Source organism: Poecilia reticulata, chromosome 5 (assembly GCF_904066995.2).
Source record: "Poecilia reticulata chromosome 5, P_reticulata-male-v2, whole genome shotgun sequence".
NCBI lineage: Eukaryota > Metazoa > Chordata > Actinopteri > Cyprinodontiformes > Poeciliidae > Poecilia > Poecilia reticulata.
The window spans coordinates 25,799,953-25,819,070 of record NC_088834.1 but is presented as its reverse complement, the minus strand read 5'-3'; positions in this window follow the sequence as shown (position 1 = coordinate 25,819,070).

Sequence of the window (19,118 nt, the reverse complement as noted above, 5' to 3'; positions counted from 1 at the left end):
TAGGGTTAGAACCAGAATGAAAGAAGTGGTGATGTATGGTTTGTGCGAACAGTTACCCATGGGATTTAAAAGTCTAAGCATGTTTCAGAAACCATTCCTAAGAGGAAGAGCAGAAAGTTGAGCTCCATCACTGAAATTTGAAGTCAACAACAGGTTCCCCTCCTCGACTTCATCCTGCATTATCATTTCCAAAACAATAGTCTGAGGAGATCTCAGAGATGGTTTTTATGCAAAGTGTTGACGTCAATGCACAACCTATCCTCCTCTCATCCCACATGTCATCACTTGTGCAGGATATTGCCGTTTCCACCGGTGGTTGGTGGATGGCCAGGAGGTACTGAGAGGCAGCTTGTTTTTAAGGGTTATGAAAAAAGTGTTTTTTAAAAGAGGCTGGAGACTGCTCTCAGTTATCGTGGCTTTAGGTCATTTTCATTTTATTTTCTAGTCGGAGTTCCAGAGCACACTGGAGCAGGTTTTCTTGAAAAATGCTTATATCATTTTACTCCCTATTGGGACTGGTTACCCAAAAAACGTCCCTGCAGCATTTTGCCAGGCGACCGGTGGTGAGTGTTTCTTTTTCTCTCCTCCAGACAACAGAAGCTTAGAGTTATGGCCAGATTTTCATCAGATCTGAAAATTTCGTTTCTCCTGGTTTGACAATTTACAATGCGCTTCTTTGGGCCATATTCAACAAGACTACCTTGGCTTTTTAGAGACGAGTAGCTCGACTCTGATTGCTTCATCATAAACGCCTAAGTGGTGGAGACCATTGGCAAACACTTACATTTCCTATTGCCATATTTAACAAGAGCCTTACCTACATGACCATTAGGTTTTTGGTCACCTCTCTGATTAAAGTCCCGTTCCCCTGATCACTTACTTTGAAGGCTATCGATCTGGTAGTACAGGAGGGAAATAGAGCCGCTGCACGTAAGCTCGGCGTGAACGAATCCATGGTTCGGTGTTGGAGATGGAGGGCTGCCCTCTGCTGCGTCCTTGTGGAAAACCGAGAGCGGCAGAGACACGAGCAGCTTATATATGTACGTTTCCATCTTTTAAAAAGCTTTTGTAGAAGCGGCTTATTGTGAGGTGCGCTCTATAGTCCAGAAAATACGGTACTCAAAAATTATTTCTATAAAGTGTTTAACATAACAAAATTCATTTAAAAAAAGCATACTTTCTGATGGCAATATATGTGTGTATTTTGTGTCGTCCAATCCTGTTTGCTTAAAGACGGTGTAGAAGACTCAATGTTAACGTTTCCTACAAACAACCACAGTCACAACCAAATGCAACGCTGTGCTTCTCCTGTAGTTTGGCTGATAACGTGCACAGCACCACAGCAATATATATCCTCACACTCAATAACTCTGTAGTGCCGCGTGGAATAATGTGCAAACATGCTACCAAAGTGACACATTTAATTTAGGCAAGTGACGCCTCAGGATTACACACACGTATCTGCATGACAGCATGATGAGTCGCGGTGGCAACAGGGGAAAAGCAGACTGTAAAAGGCAGAGCGCTTTGTTCGACCTGCGAGTGCGAGACACTGAGGTGGTAAATATCTGGTATTTCAAATACAATTCAAACTTGTGAAAGTACTATTATTCTTATTGTCACAATATTTGACTCGCAAGCCCTCTGCTAACTAACAAGTTGGAGCCCAACTTTCAGCCACTATTTGCCCCCGACAGATAAATAAGCTGCGAGCAAGTGCTGCGGTGTTGAAACCAATGACTGCAGAGGCTACATTTATTTGCGTTGTTCATAATTAGTTGTCCAAATGCACTATAGTCTCCCTCCATCCTAAGCCATATTAATGGTTTGTTTTCCTGAGAAATGTGTGTTGTCTGGAACATTGGGTGGAGAAACGGTATCCTCATAAATTTCCCTGGCAGGTGAGGTGGAAACAGAGGGAGACGGATGCGACTGAGGCTGAAACACGGAAGCCATTTCTTTTGTTGTTTGTTGTGCCTGCTGCTGGGCCTCACAACTTCATATATGGAGAACATATCTCTGCCATAAAATCAAGCTAAACTCGCTTATTTCTTTCCTTTTTTCTCTCCTTTTGCTGTTACATCTGCTTTACTAGGAGTCCTTTCACTCATTATTTCTGCAAGATGGACCTTGTAGTTTGGTTTTGCAAAGCAAAATGTGAGCAAAATGGGTATTTTATGTTTTTTTTTGGTAACACGTTATTTGAAGGGATGTGCATAAGACTGACATGACACTGTCATGAACATGACATAACATTTGTCATGAAGGAGTCTTCAAGATTAATGCAAAGTTGCACTAAAAAATGCATTACAATCCTATTAAAAGTGTCATTATTTACCGAATGCCACTTCATGACAACAGCTGTAAACATTAATGAAGACCCCTTCATGTTCATGATTGTTGTTATGTCAGGTTTATGTCATGTCAGTCTTGTGCTCACCCCTTCAAATAAAGTGTTACCTTTTGTTTACTTTAATTTGAAGCCAGCACTTTGATGCCTGCTTCAAGTTTAATCCCAGCTTTTGCATTTCAAAGTTCTATTTGAGAATTGTTAAAAGAGTCAGTGTGATATTTATTGACCACTGACCAGCAGAACGAGAGAGAGATACTAAATACTGAAGGAAAAATGTCAGTTTTCAATGTGGGCAAACTCAAACATCAGGAATAGCACAATTAAAACAAAACCGAGTATTTTTGTTCTGGTTTCTGGTGCATAATATCTTAGTACATTTGAAATAAGACAAAACTAACCTACAAGTAGCTTTCCAGTTGTTTTAAGTCAATAATTCCTTAATATTGATGTAATAAATACTAGCAATAAGTGAAATAATCTACCAGTGGAAGAAGACATTTTGTTTTGTAAAATCTTGTTACACTGGCAGATTATTTCACTTCTTCAGCAACATTATGGAGTTACTGACTCAAAACTAGCTTCTATTTCTTACTGAAAAGTCACTTGTTATCTACCGTATTTCCGCACAATAAGGCGCACCTTCAATATAAGGCGCACCGCATTATAAGGCGCATAGAAGAGACACTTCAGTTAGGGTTGCCAATTTGTTCCATACTCTTATTACACATCCACATTTGTAAAGAAGTGCTCCCCGAGTACTTTATACAATAGGCTGCCCCAGTCGTTGTTTCACTCACGGTGATGGTGTTGCAATATTGTGCCCAACTGCTTTCTGGGTAACACAGACCAGCCGACACGCTGCCACCGCAGTCTCTGTCTCTGTCTTTCCCCGCCCCTCCGCCCCCCTGGCTTTAAATGTATGATCAAACTTTATTAACAAACCAGCGTTCTGACAACTATCCCAGCATGCACCGCATTCTTCTACGGGCGAAAATGAAGTCGACGGCTGCTTACCGTAATTGCTAGACCTGTTGTGGCTCAATATTGGTCCATATATAAGGTGCGCCGGATTTTAAGGCGCACTGTCGGCTTTTGAGGAAATTGAAGGTTTTTAGGTGCGCCTTATAGTGCAGAAAATACGGTAGTTTTGTCTCATGTAAGTGTTCTAACATATTATGCTTTAGAAACTAAGCCTAAAATACTTGGTGAGATTTTGTGTTTTTGCAGTGAGGACGTGAGTGCAGCGTCTGAACTCAATCGTTTGGACCCAACACTCTGGCCGGATGACGGAGTGCAACTCTGACTTTTTGCATTATAAATGTGCACGTTCGCAAATGTCAACCAGTCGCTCCTACGCTGCGCCGAGCCGACGTTTTTCATTCTCATAAGCATGTGTGCACATCTGCTGGGCCTGGCAGCCAGATGCCGCGCCCTCAGCCAGACCCCCGGTCCAGACGACGAGCTCCACAGGCGGCGAGGCCGGTGTCTCTCGCTCCCCTCTCTACGCTGGGGGCGTTTTCTGCATCCCAGCCAGGTGGACAGATGTACCGTCAGCACAGATGCGAGTGGCGGGGGATAATCGAGGTAAATCACCGTGTAATCAACGCATGCGGTCGCGGGGGTGATTGGGTGGAGGTGGGGTCTCAGCGGGCACACAAACATTTACAATTGGCTGGGCAGTCCTTGTAAACAAGAATGCTTGTACAAAAGAGTCAGGTTGAATAATTGATGGGCTTGTAAGAGGATCTGGCTTTAGAGGATTTTTTTATTAATTTTTTTTGAGCATTGATTCAAGTTGAGGCTGAGCGAAGCGGGTTGAGAAAGCGAGAAGCTTTTCCTGGTGCCAGCCTTTATAAATGCTGCTCCTCTATACTTCCGAGGTATGGTTTTCCATTTCTGCCTTTGCTTGTTTTTTTTTTTTTTTTTTTTTTTTTTTTTATAAAGCGACTTTGTGTGAAATGATGGACAAGCTTCATACCTACGCCTGACAACAGCAGCGCCATAAAGAAACTAAAGTAGATGACTGCCGAGAGCAAGAAACCGACTGCACTGCAAGAGAGAGAGAAAATAGAAATGACAGAGTTAGATAAATTATAAAAGAAAATTGGAAGTGAAATAAAACAGGGAGATAGAGAGACGAGAGGGGAACAAAAGAACGGTAAAAGGGTAGAGAGAGCAGCAGAGTTATTACAAAACATTTCATTCTCTTTGCCTGTGGCGCCAAATCTCACAAAACAACTGATATAAGGATTACGTTACCCGTTTTACCTGGATGAAAGTCATCACTAGCTCTCATTCACACACGCAGAAAACATACATTCATGCCTTGCGTGCCGGGGCAACCCTTTCATCTGAACCAGCTGCAGGGCTCATAGAAATAAGCCGATATAAATAAACTCTGCAGCTCAGATTCAAGCCATGTTCTTACGGTGCCGACACACACACACACACACACACACACGCACACACACACACACACACACACACACACACACACACACACACACCCACACACACACACACACACTGAGACACACACTGTTTCACAGCATCTTCTGATTCTGCACACTTCGCATTCGCATAATGCCTTACCAGGAGAACAACCCTAACCAAGCTTGCTCTACGCTTTTTTCAAAGTCAGAAAAACTCTTCTTTAAGTCGCAGTCCGAAACAGGGCAAGAATTAAACCTGACTTCTCACTTCTATGGTTTTGGGCAAAAGCTGGTTTTCCCGGTTACTGTGAAAAAGATTTTAAAACTTTCTTTTTGTTTGCACTCTTGCAGTGTTTCTTGCAAAGTACTCAAAGAAACGGGGCTACAGAAACGTTGCGTTGGCTTGTTTTTAACAGAGCCTCCTTCAAAACGATGTCCTCACGGACACCTGTTGTCATATCGCTCTGTGCGATTGGAGAATGAAATATGCAGTGCTACATCGTTTTACAAAAGTTTTGAAAGCTGTTTTTTCCAACTTTCTTTAACTGCTTTACTTTCTCAATATTGGTAGAAGTGATATTAAATATCCATGGATTCATAAATATCCATGTGTCCATACACGCTGTGGCAGTTCCACCAGTTCATGTTGGTCTATCACAGTAAATCCCAATGAAATGCATTCAATTTCATAAAAAGACATGGCCTTTAGTCTATTACCTGCCTTTAGTGGGACATGTCAAAATAATTTTCAGACATCAAGAAGACAAATTTTGCCAACACCCAACAGGCTGGGACCGTTTCCCTGACCTTGTGCCAACACACAACTCTCATGATTAACTCTGATGATGCAACTCCACCTCTTTTCTGATCTCTCTTGTCATCTAAGGAGCTCCGTGGCCTGAAGAAACACGAATAAACCCTTCTTTGAAAATCTCTTCGCTCCTGGTTGGGATTTTTCTTTTTACCTCGGATCCACCCCGTTCCACGGCGTCGAACAGTGGGAGGCTTCGCCCGGACGAGAGACGTGTTTTTGTTTGGCGATGGGTGGGTGGGTTGCATCATCTAGCTGTCCGCCTCATGGCCATTGCGCTCTCTTTTGTGTCGACACAAAGGCAGCGCGCTAAGACCATCATCAGTGAAAATTAGCTCAGTAGCGGGGAAAGCGCTCGCTTCTCATAATAGCCAGTGGCCATGCTAAATCATTAGCCTGTCACTTCGTCTGGGTTGAGTCAAATTATGCTCTCAATCCGCCTCCAAACCAAATTGCATTATTGCAATTATATCCATTGCATGACATATTGTCACAGCGAGGGTGTGTGAGATGGGCAAAGGGGGGAGGAAAGGGATGGAAAAGAGAACGAGGGAGACGGAGGGGGAAATTATTTGGTGGCATTATCAAGAGCCGCCGAATGTCTCCTTGTTTGCCAGCTGGTTCTTTAAAAAGGGCACATTGATTATGCTTCCTGTCGTAATGGATGTTTGTATTTTCTACAAGGCATCTCTTTTCAGTCAGCCTGATTCCCACTTCCCCTACGTTGATTAAGATCCATACTGTAGGACCCGTCCCTGTCACTTCTCACACTTTTCCCTCACTTCTGCCTGTCCCCCGTCCTTTCGCTCCCAGTGAATGTCTTCACACTTGCTCCCCGTTTTCCCCTTCGCACGTCTCGACGAAGCTTTTGCTGTCGCAGCAACCCGCGTTGTCAGGCTGTCAGCCCTAATCAAGGCGAGGCGCCGCTGATCATTTTGCATCAGACCGTTATCGAGACCTCCTACGCCCCCGTGCCGTCTGGGGTGTGATTTAGTGCGGCCCTGTCAAAGCCACCGGCGGTTCTGATGGCATCACCTGCTTGATCTGTAAATCATAGCTACCTCTAAGAGAAACGGTGCTGCCACTGTCACCTTGATCTACCAGCAACACGCTGCGCTGTTCAGTCACTACACGATACGTGGCTCCACTCCGCGCTGGAAAAAAGGATTTTAACTTTTTTTTTTTGTTCCCACTGGAAGATTAGACTATTATAATTAAAAACATGCTGAGACATTGATGCTGTCTCATTGTTACAGTATGTTTCATATTTTACGTCACAACCACAAACTTTAAGTGTTTTGCTGGGATTTTATGCAACAAACCAACTCAAAATAAGACACAATTTTGAAGTGGAATGAAAACAATGTTTTGTTTTTCTAGAAGAAAATAAAAATCACTCAGAGATTTATCAGGAATATCAGTGAACAAGTGGCATCATGAAGGAGCAAAGCAGGACGGTCAGCGAGGAGGAAACCATGGAGAAGTTTGAATCAGAATCAGGTTTTAAAACGACATTCTGATTACACTGGGTTACAAACAAATATTTACTGGAAGTTTTTTTTTTTTTTTTTTCAACTGAATTAGGACTATTTTGCAAAGTGAATTGAAACATGACTTCTATTTTTCTCAATCAGGTCAGGTTTTTATTCCAATTAGATTTAGAGAAATCTGATCTTCTGACAAAATATGTGACATTTTTGTGACATTATCGGTTCATTTCCGTTAATATTTCTCATCCAAAAAAAGGTTTTAGGAGGAAAAAAAAAAAGTTTTCTAACAGTATGTATTAATTAAATGTGACAAACTTGGATTTCTGTAAACTGAATAATTAACACTGATAAGTGTAAACACATGCAAACTGAACATTACGTCTTGATCGGAAGAAAACCTGCGAAAGGATAAAAAATGTGAGAATGGGAATGAGAGTTCACAAATATAAGTACCGTAAGGTTTGTTTCAGCAGCATGACAAACTGTCAAAATGTACATACTTTATCTTTTTATGGATGTTTGAATGCTTTTACTTCATTAGCAGTTAATTAGAGTAAACTGCATCTTGTGCCCCAGTTTCTTTCAACAGGCCTCTTTGTGCATGTTTGCTGCTGTGTCCTTGTATGCGATGTTAGTCTGCAAAGAGACTTTGGACTCCAGTGTAATTAGACTTGGTAATCATGTGGCATATTTACAGCTAAAGCGCTCTGCTAATAATAAATCCTCCTGACATATGTAGTCCCATACGCTCCAAACAGATAGTACGGGATCGGCTCTGTTTGGGTCGGTCAGCCACCAGTGGTGGGTCATTATTTTCTGTGCTGGACCTCGCTCTGATGAGACCCGTGAGATTTAAACAGATCAAGCAGCTGACTGATGATTCTGGCTCAAAGTTTTTATCCTAAAAAAAAAAAAAAAAGACGTCCATCTTTTGTTTGGGTTTGTCGGGTTGATCGGTTCATGTTTCAGTGTTAAACTTTCCTCAAAGCAACATCTAGTTAAAATCGAATAATCTACAAACTGTTTTTAGCAAATGGATTTTAACGTCAACTGGAATTTTCTGGTCAAACTTTCCAGTTAAAGTGCTTCAACAAATCAGCTGCATTCACCAACATGACATTAGAAACACCTTCACACAACGTGACGGTGAGTATTTGGCCCAAAGGACCTTGAACATGTGACAAAGGACAAAAGTGGAAAACGGGACGGACAAACTTCAAACCACAAGACCGCTATTCTTCCCACTGAGTCCCTTATAGTCCAACAGAAAACGTTCAGGAAATACAAAACTGAAGGACCTGGTGAGAAGCAGAGACATCCCGGTAGCCTCAGAAAGATACGTCAGAGTTTTGGAAGTATAATTCAGTTTGATGTAATTTTCATCAAAGCTGCAAAGACACCCACCCTGCAAATTTTATCTTTCAATCTTGACTCAAAACTGTACCAGCGCTGTTAGTTAGCGTTAGCGTTAGCGTACCTCTCGCCGTGACCACTCAGCTGCTGCCTGTTAAACTGGAGCTATGCACAGCCAGCCTGCAAACATTTTAATGTTTTATGCTGCTCAATATTACCTGAATCTCAGAAAGATGAACAGATTCAAGCATGTTATGAATTATTTGCAGGTATGCATATTTAGATATAACTGTCACTGTTGAGGGCTGCATGGTGGTGCAGTTGCTACATTGATTCAAATCCCAGCTGGAGCCTTTGTTTATGGGGTTTGCATGCGCTATGGCAAGTTGTCTGTGCATGAATTTTCTTCAGGTACATTTTTGTCAGAAGGCCTTGCATCAGCCGATCACCAGCCTCCCTGAGATTCTGTAAGATTAAATAGACATAACAAAGTCTCTTTACGGATTATTTCCTCAAAAACATATTTTTATAGCAAAACTTTAAGCAAACACGTTTTTGCACATTATACTTCTGCTTGTGTCTCAACTGCTTCTAAAAGCAGCCCAAACTCTTAAAACAAAACACCTAGCTGTTCTTTGGTAACAAATTAATATTTTTGGTGTCTGGAAAATTAGCTGTTTCAAAACTCCATGGGATGTTGAGTCAAATTTCTGTGGGAACTCCGTTGTCACCTAGCAACCCCAGCTGAGACCAGCCCATCACCTGGCAACCCCAGCTAATACCAGCATGTTTGGTCAGCTGGTTTTAGTGCAGTATGTGCTGTACAATGGCTGCTGGAACAGACAAGTGTTCTGTTGTCGTCTTACCAATCAGAAGCCACTTGCTGCATTCTTGTCTTTTGTCCAGGAGGCTCTACTAATGCTTTTCAACAATGTACAGCTGCATAATTGCTCGTCTGTTTGCAGCCATTTTTACATGCAAGTATAAATGTTGAGATGGGAGGGGAGGAGGCGTGGCCTACAGCAGCTTATTTGGATTTAAAGTGACAGGAGGCCCTAAAACAGCTCATTCCAAAAGATAGGCAGAACTGGCCAGACTAAAATCTTATGATTCTATGCAAAACCTGTAATGAATATGTTTCGTATCGCCCATACACTTATCCTCACCTGTTAAAGGAAGAATACTAAGCCAGTTCAAAGCAAAACAAAGCTTCATTGTTGTAGATGAAAAAGCTATTTTACTATTGAGACGGTCTTAAAGTTGTTTGTATTATAATAAAGGCAACTTTCCATAACGTGTGAAAAAATGTGAAAATGAAAAAGCACAAAGCATCTGAGAATGGCAGAGAGCCAGAGGCTTGACATTATGAAAGAGAGAGACGTCGCGTTATCTAGACTCCCACCACCTGCTCTCTTTTTTAGCCCGCCATCATGCCTGGGGGGGGCAGAGGGTCACCGTGGACACTCGCAGCACACCCCCATTTAAAATCCTCTGAATCTGATTTAAATACAAGCTGCTCCCCAATTATTAATCATCTCAGCATGTGTGTGGAAGGCACTGAGTGCGGTGTGCATGTGTGAAGTCATGAGTGCATGCACACCGCCGTGTGTCATTGCATCTGAGCACTCCTTGGCCTGGACCCCCCAGGGGGGATGGGATGGTGGGATATGGTTGGGGCTTGGTGTGGGGTGATATGACAGCACGGGGGCAGAACAGGGCCATCCTCTGCAGCTCCATCTGTGGCCCTTCTGTTCCTTCTCAACCTGACCTTTGACTGTCTTTAGGTGTTACATGACATGGGCATCTCAGCCAGGGCCCTTTGCTGGCGCTAATGCTGCATACTATCCTTTTCCATACACACACACACATACACACACAGCTGATTCCTTTAGTGGAAACGGGCATTCAATGCAAGCAAAGCAAAGGTCAAATGAATGTTATTGAGTTTCTGTGCAACAACATAAGGCGCAACCTTATGACAGAGTGAAATAAAAACAATAATTATCTCTTCATCGTGTGACTGGGTGGGATGTATTCACTCAGTTCAGAATAAACTCCTGTATTTGTAACCAAAGGGCAATTGAAAAGTAGTTGGTAAAAAGACGTGAAAAGTAGCTTAGGTCAGACGTTTTTAGTTTATCATGTCTAGCATGAACAATCGGTGTCCATGATAAACGCCGGACCCCAAATCAGTGGAATAAGGACGGCGGCAGGACGAGCTGCAGGCGAACATCCATGAAGTGAAGCCATACACTTCACTGACATGTTTTGGGGAATATTTGGGTCCTGCTTTCATGAAAATAGCACATCCTGTTAATATTCAGAAGGATAATCCCTTTGTCATGAGCTGTGGTTATGAAGGACTAAAGTGAGTTTAATAAACTTAAACTGTGAGCAACTTACACAGAAAAGAAAAACAAACGGCAGACAAACTAGAACGACAAGTTAAGCGTCAACAAAAAGTTAAAAAATGGCAGGAGTATAAATGCTAAGGAAGGTGATTACTGGAACAATCAACTGAATGTGCTGCAGTCATGTAGGGAGAATGTCAAAAAACACACAAAGAAGGCAAATAAACTATAACAAAACACAGGGAAATGATCTAAAAAGGATAAATATATACAGTATTTTAGCGAAACAACGCAGTGCTGTTGGCATCCGACCCATCTCACAGGCTTTCTCTGTGAACACCACAAAACGTCGCCTGACTTTTAGCTTCACAGTGTAAACGTCGTCATGGCTACAGCTGTCGCTCCCTTCTTCTGTCAGTCCAAAAATAACAGAACACATCAGTCTAGATGGGGAGACGTACCTTCAAAGTTGGCTGAGGCTAAACCTTTTCGTGAACTCCATATAAGGAAATATCCTTGTTTTTAATATTTTTGCTCGCAGTTTAACAAAGGACTGAATGAATGAGACCTCAGTTTATGCAGCTGAAGTGGGAACCCACTAAAAGTTACCCACTCAGACCTGCTTTGAACTTCACAGTGGAAATGTAGAAACGCCTAAAGTCCCTCAAAAGGACTGACACACCATTAAGCAGGCGGTCATGATGCTGTGCCTGATCAGCTCATGCACTGTATGTGCAGAGGTGTCCTCTCTGGAAATGTGAGAATTTATAGGGCATTTTGAGTTGCAGTTGACATTGTGGGAAAGAGGAAAAGTGTGACTCTAGCAAAGCTTTAATTTGGGTGTAATATCCCAAAGTCAGCCAATCTACTGAGGAGAGGAGAAAGAGAAAATTAAACATCTGCCTCATTTCCCTCACTGGCGGAAGCCATGCTCATTATGAAGAACTATGCTCTTCGAGGGAGACTCCTTCAAACCGGGGCTTTCATGGAAACACGCAGACAAGCCGGTTAAAGAAGCGGAGCGAGAAGCTCACTATGAAATCTATAAAGTCTGGATCACAGCTCACTTTCATTTGTCACTGAATCCTAATGAGAATCTCTTGGGGAAATCACACAGTACATTAGAGACAACCAATGGGCATTACATGCAGAAAATTGTTCACGATATCAGCTGAACTGAAGGCCCCCCGACTCTGATTCTCTCATGTGTCTCCAATGAATATGACTACCACTCATTAGTGCCCTGGGGGATCGTGACAAACTGCAGCCCCGGCTTAAACAAAGCTCCCCATCAGGCTGTTGCAACCTGGCAAGACTTCCAGGTCACTGGATGTGAGAGGCGAACTTGTGGCGGTGAAAGAGGAAGCAGGACATGTGCGCCACCGGAGACGGCGACAGCTGCGAAAGTTTTCAGCTAAAAGAGGTCGGTGAGAGTCGGAGGAATCAATTACTGCAGATGGGCCAAAGTTCTTAAAATTCATTAGCGACAGCCTAATTACAGAGCAACAATGGGCTGATAATTACGTGTGCAATAATTAATACACTTACTGTAACAAAAGGAGCATTGAGAGCGCAATCATCGACTAATAGCGCTTTACTGAGTTGATACAATCAGCCGTTCGGTGATGAGAGTCGACAGAGGCGGGAATAAACAAAAGAAGCTTGAATGAGGGGAGTGACGGGGCCTGTTGTTGTTGCAACATCAGAGCACAAACTCTATACCCCTGATATCAGCAAACATGGTGACCGAAGCTGTACTGCTGACTGCTGCTGGCGTATCTGTCAAAAATAAATGACTAGGATAGATATTTACTGGAAAAGAAAATGAACTGAGAATGCCGCGTTCTGACTTTCCCCTCGCTGTTATAAATAAGCCCAGAGACGTACGGGCGATGTCGAAGTTTTGTCGAGGAAAACAAGGCCGTCCAATCTGCTTGCATATGTGTCCCGGGGTAAGAATGATGGACGCGCCCGTAGAGGGGGATGAGGACACCGCACGCCGATGAGGCCGCGCATCCGCCTGCTAAAAAAAAAAAAAAAATTGTCGATGAGCTTTCTGCCAAAGTGAGGGAAGCGTTCATCAGCGAAACGCCGATGGGGGGGGGGGCAGGGCACGTCAGTGTCCATTAGAGTCGAAGCACGTTTCTCAGGACGGTGGGAGACAAAGTCATCACTGTCTGCAGGTAAGTCATCTCAGCCCCTTGGTCTTTCGGCTGAAAAGCATGAATGTTTCATAGAGCTTCTACTAGTTGATTTGTTGTTGTTGTGAAGACCGAAGCAACCTATGTATTATTAATATTGCGTATAGCTTGTAATATCAAGACTTAAGTGACAATCTTGCAGAAAGTATTTGCCTCCCTTGAAATGTACGACATTTTATCCCAATGTAACCACAAACACGAACGCATTTATGTGATAAGTAGCAAAAAAAGAATGAAGTGGAAGAACAGTGATGAGTGTTTCTCTGTCTCTGCACAAATATAAATCTTAAAAGTAATTATATCTCGGAATAAATCTGTATTTAGGCCCCTTTATTCTGATGCCATCAAATAAAATCCAGTTCAAACAATCGTCTTCAGAAGCCACCGTTGATATCTGCAACTTAATGCTAAAATAAATACAGCTGTTCTCTGAAGGTTTCGGAGATTTGTTAGAGAACGTTGGTCAACAAACACCGTCATGAAGACCAATAAACACGCCAGATAGGTCAAGTCACGGTGAAGTTTGAAGAAAATTAGAGTAGAGCTTGGTTCTGAAAACAACATCCTGATATTCAACATCTTAAAAAGCTCTGCTCACCTGAAACTGAACGGGGCAAGGCAACATACAATCACATTCATTCACCGAATTTAAAGAGCTTTACAGGGAAAAGAGTGCAAACATAAAAAAAATAAACATCCAATTACATCAAGAATCGAATATATGCAATAATGTACAAAGTGTGCGCAAAAATTTTACCTAATGGAAAATTCATGCAATAGTTCTGTGTCCAGTTTTGATATAAAATCCTTTACTATGCAAATGGTTTTCAGGTGCTGTGGTTGGCTGATTTATTAGGAGGCTCAGTTGTAAACGATCATTCTCTTAAAGTTGAGCTTTAACCTGAGATTCAGCTGAGTGTTGCTCTGGAGGAGCTGCACACATCCAAGCTGATAAGAGCTGATGAAAAGGTGGATATTGCAAAGATTTGTGTTCTCCTGGAGTAGAGGTTCACCTTCCAAAACATACAGCTAGTGCTGCAATCAAAGTAAAACGGCCCGGTCAAAGTCCAGACATAAATCCAACTCAGAATCAGTCACAAGTCTCCAAACTTCCCCTTTGCCCCCATTTCATTTGACTTTGCTTGAGCTGTTTTACAAAAAGGAGAGAGCGCAAAACATCTCTCTTGAGATTTGCAAAGCAAAATTTTTGCTGCAGTTGAAGTGCAAGGTCGAATTGATCAATTTGTGGAGGACGAATTTAAATATAACTCATGCTTTTCACATTATTCATAAAAAAACAAAACAAAAAAAACACATCTTTTCCAAATGCAGTGATGCGTTTGTGGTTGTAATGAGACAAAAAACGGGAAAACAATGAACGAAGTGTACGTCTCAGTGTTAGACGTGGTTAGTTTGTGCCAAGCAGTTTCACACTAAACCTACCATTGTGTAACATGCACAATTTATACACGCATATGTAAGGGGCCACAGTTTAGCACGAATGAGATGACACAATGTAATGAAATGAATCCAAGTAATTTAAAGCCATTAGAGAAGGGCTGCTTTTAATTGGTTGTTGGGTTCTTGGCATGTTGTGAACAGGCAAACCGGAGGTCAGAACCGTGGGAAGTTTTAACTGCTCATTAGACAGAGTTATAAAATATAATGTCCAGAGGGAAAGTCACAAACTGTCTGCTCATTATTGGTCCTGCACACCTCTGCCTGTGTGAAACAACCAGGTCCAACAGGACAATAAATGCAGGGAAAAGGCCCAGGAGATCAGACTGTCTGCTGTGTTTCTCAGCTGCCTTGACAAATGTCAAACATGCAAACAATTGTCCTTGAGTAAATCTCCAGCGGGTTTGACTGATTTGTGTCTCCGCATGATGTAAGCCGCATAAAATATGCGGTTCTTGAGAGAGCTCGAGGCATCGTGCCAAACAGCTTGTGTGACTCTGATCAAAATATTGGATAACGAGGAAGATGCGGCAAGAGGAAAAACAAAAGAAAAGAGCAAGTGTTTTCATGTGAGACTATCAATCAGGCCAGTCTGCTGAAATATTCAGTGTTTATTGAAATTGTAAATTGGTGGTTGTTGGTCTAATCGGACACCTGACAGTGACCTTGTAATTACAGTTTCTGTCCTCTGTATCTCTGTGTTGCCCTGTGATGGATTGATGACATGTGTATAAAGTTTATATTATTATTATTATTTTTATTTTTTTTACATATTTGTTAAAATTGTTAATACGTCATGATGGGACGGGACAGAGCTCTGCCACATATTGTTCCAATTTGTCTTCCACAGAAATACATTTCTTTAGTATTGTTCTATCCAGTTCAAGTATGTTCAACCTAAATATCAAATATTTCAGTTTATTTAGCACCAAACAAAGTCTAGACTCTTTAAAAACTGTGTAAAAACCCTTAGTTATACGAAGGAGCTAACAGGTAGCCATTTGTATCTTGTCTTTCTCTATCATTTTTGTGTTTTCTCCATTTAATTTTTTTTGTCTCCTCTCTTGAGACATTTTTCTTCCTTTATCCACACTTGACGCAACGTCTGAGATGTTTGCATTGTCACAGTCTGAGTGCATTGATTTCGTAGGCTAGCATACCTCCTAGCTTAGCAGATTGACATCTGTTTGATACGCTCCCTTAACTTTACATTTAAGCATTAAGTGTTTCTATAAATCGTATTCATGTTCCATAACGGTACGGATAAGTTACTACAGCACCTGTTTGTAACTTTGCTGCTGTCGTTTTACTGTACTGAAGAGCTTCTGGCGGATTAATTTATGCAAATATGCTAAATCCCAGCAATCTGTTCTCTAATGCAATTCTAATTTACAGCCTATGTTTATTAATTTGCATTGCAATTATGCAAAAAAAGAAAAAAAAAAAACAATAACACTCATGTTTGTGTGCATTTCATTGTGTTTTGTGAGGTTACTTGCTATGAAGCTAATCATCAAATTGTTATTCACTCTGGTGCTCAAAGTTAGCTTCATGTAAACCTAAATGTGACTCTACACACAAGCTGTAAAGCCACATTTGTTTCAGTTTCTGAAATTAACCCAAACTAAACTTTACTGTTTCCTAATAGTTAGGATTGGCAAAAATGTATAACCAAGAGGATTTTTACTGCAGATGAGAGTAAAGAAATATTTTTGAGAATTATTTCAAACTTTGTTTAAATTCAGGAATTGACATACAGCATGATGAAATTTGGTAGAATTGCCTTTCAGACTGAGTCAGATAAGCAGGCCACCTTCCCTGCTGCACAAACCTATTCAGACTCTCTTTGGTACTGAGATCTGCACCAAGCAGCAAAAACACCCATGTAGCTTCATCCTGCTTCACAGTTAGCATGGTGTCATCTTTATTGCAAGCTTCTACATACAACAAAGGTTAAGTTGTTCACGTTAGTTTATCAGACCACAGGACATGCCTCCAAAAACGACAGTCTTTGTCCCTGAGTGCATTTGAAAGATACTGAAATCTTTTTGTATTGCTTTTGGAATAACGGCTTCCCATGCTGGTAAAAGGAATTTTTTTTTTTCATTTTCCATCAAAACAGATGTCCGGAAAACAAAACAGGTGTAACAGTGTGACGGCTGGGTTTTTCCATGCTGGACTTTCACGTCTTTGTTTGAACAAATAACCCAAAGAGTTTGCATCCAATGTGAACCAATGATGTTGAGATCCACATCTTTCTTCATTACACCCAACCTGACTGTTTTTTTTTTTGTTTGGGTGTAAAAATACACCCACTCTGCCTCCATTGAGCCATGCCAGGACATTTCATCATCTGAGGTTTCACAAATTGTTTGAGCTTTGACAAAATTACTGTATATAAACATTTGAATTAGAAAAAAAAGTACACACATTGTCTAAAGCATTATTTCGCTCCTTGTTCTGACATTTAGTTAACAGAGTTTGGGAATCTTTACCAACCAGTAAAGACCATGTCAAAACATGAGTAAAAATGGCTAATTATATTTGTGTACAGTGGCAATATCCACAATCAGACCAGGCATTGAGCAAAATATTTCATTGCTTTTTACATCTGAGACATTTGGTGGGTTTCAGCTTTAATAAAGCAGAGCTCTGCTAATCAGCAATTATCATTACAAGTTGCTTCACATAATTTTATGCATTGCAATTAAAAACACTTTAATGAATTTTTAATAGTGCTTGAATTCTCATCAAAGAGAAACAACAACGTTGTTGAAAAAAAGGGCTTATTATCAACAGCCACGCAGGCCTCGCTTAATGCACATTCGGGACGCCGCAGGATTGGTTATTTTACGAGATCTTTCTCATTTGACCTTTCATGTTGATGTGCAGCTAAAATCTTGAGAGAGCATAATTCAAAACGTGCAGGCTCATTTGACGCATCCGAGTTCTTCACTGCTCTAAAATTACATATTGTGACCTTTTCGTGTCTGCCAGCTCATCTTTTTGCATCACCGCAGGAAGTTGTCGGGGGGAGGAGGAGGAGGGAGGGAGGGAGGGAGGCGCACTGAGTCACGACTGCGCGTCTGCCAGTCCGTCAGTTCAGGAGACGGTCGTATTGACTTTCATTCAGAAGACACACCTCGCAGTTTGCTCAGGGTAAATGTTGGAGCCGGGGCTTTGCTCGACTGATGCAGCGGATCGCCGGCGAAACTGAAGCAAATAGTTTTCTCATGAGAGATCCACCCCCCCTCCTCCTCCCCATGCAACACATCTGTGTGTTGTGAGTGGAAAATTCACACCTCTATTACAGCTGGTGGGGCGCGACACAATGCAGCCAGATAGCCTGACCGCTGTTCACACCTCCACACGGTCTGTGCTGCTGAGCTTCAGCTTGACCTCCTCCACCCGACCGCTCCGCTCGTTTCTTAAGGAATATGCGTGGTCGTTTGTGTCTGTCACTTTTTAATAACTTCAGTCGTCACTTTTTTTGTCCTTTAATAGATTCAGATTTTATTTCCAGCCTGTCAGAGTCGCCGGCACTCCAAGTGGGCAGCGGTGATGAGCAGAAGCCGAATCTTAAAACACAGCCGCGTGGCGGGCCGAGTTTTAATGAATTTTTGAGTCCAATGTTTAAACTGGATATAGTCTTTATGTTTGCTCTGCTTTCGCTGCCGGTTTGCTCTTAATGTGTTCGGAAATCACGGCTTATGAGTTGGCTGGGAAAGCCGGCAGCTTGCGCCTTCGTTTCCAGACTGCCAACGGCGCAAAGTTGCTGGAGAAACGAGAATGAAGAAGATATTCTGCATTCAGACCCCGTGGCGTTTATGTGCGCAATGATTTTCTACCTTTCCGGCTTCAAAATATGCGGACACCTGTAGAGGTTTACTGAAGAGTCAGTACAGAAAAAGTCATGTTTTGCAGCGCTGCACAAGGATTAGACATGTTTTTGTTTAGTTCCAACACGCAAATGTTTTCTTCAGTGGTGTTGCGTTGCCAACCCAAAGAATGCATTATGCAGAAGAAGCATACACATTTGCCTTTTTCTGAAGACAAAGTATAAAGAGCCATACCCAACACATATAACTGTGCCATAAATGTGTGTAATAAGTCATAAACCAAATTAACCTTTTGATGCAGAAGCAGGGGAAAAAAAGGCTCAAATTGAGAATTTTAGAAAATCCAACATTTTGTTTGAGTTCATCAAATCAAAGACTGAAACGGTGGAAGATAAGTTAAGAAATAATAGAGACATATTTGTTCTGTGTTAGAAAGCTAATGTAACTACTGGAGGCATTTTAGTAAGAAGTTTGTCTGAGAACCTTTAATTAGTGTTCGACAGGTTTCTGTTTCCACTGGGAAAAAATACAACGTGACACAGAGACCAGAGTTTTAGGAACATCAGGTATTTTTATCTTTAAAAGTCGGGACACGCCCACGGGAAACAAGCTCTAAATTTGTCAACTTTGACAATGATTAATGATTAATTAAAACATTTATAAAAAACGTAAACTTATTACAAATTTAGATGAGAATCCAAGCTGATGTTTCTATGTGTGAAAACATCAAATTCCAGCTGGTATGCAAGGTGGAGGATCTGTTATGCTGTGGGCCTTTTCTTGGTTTTCTAGTTGCCAGAGGTCAGAGGTCATCGTGAGCTCCTACATAT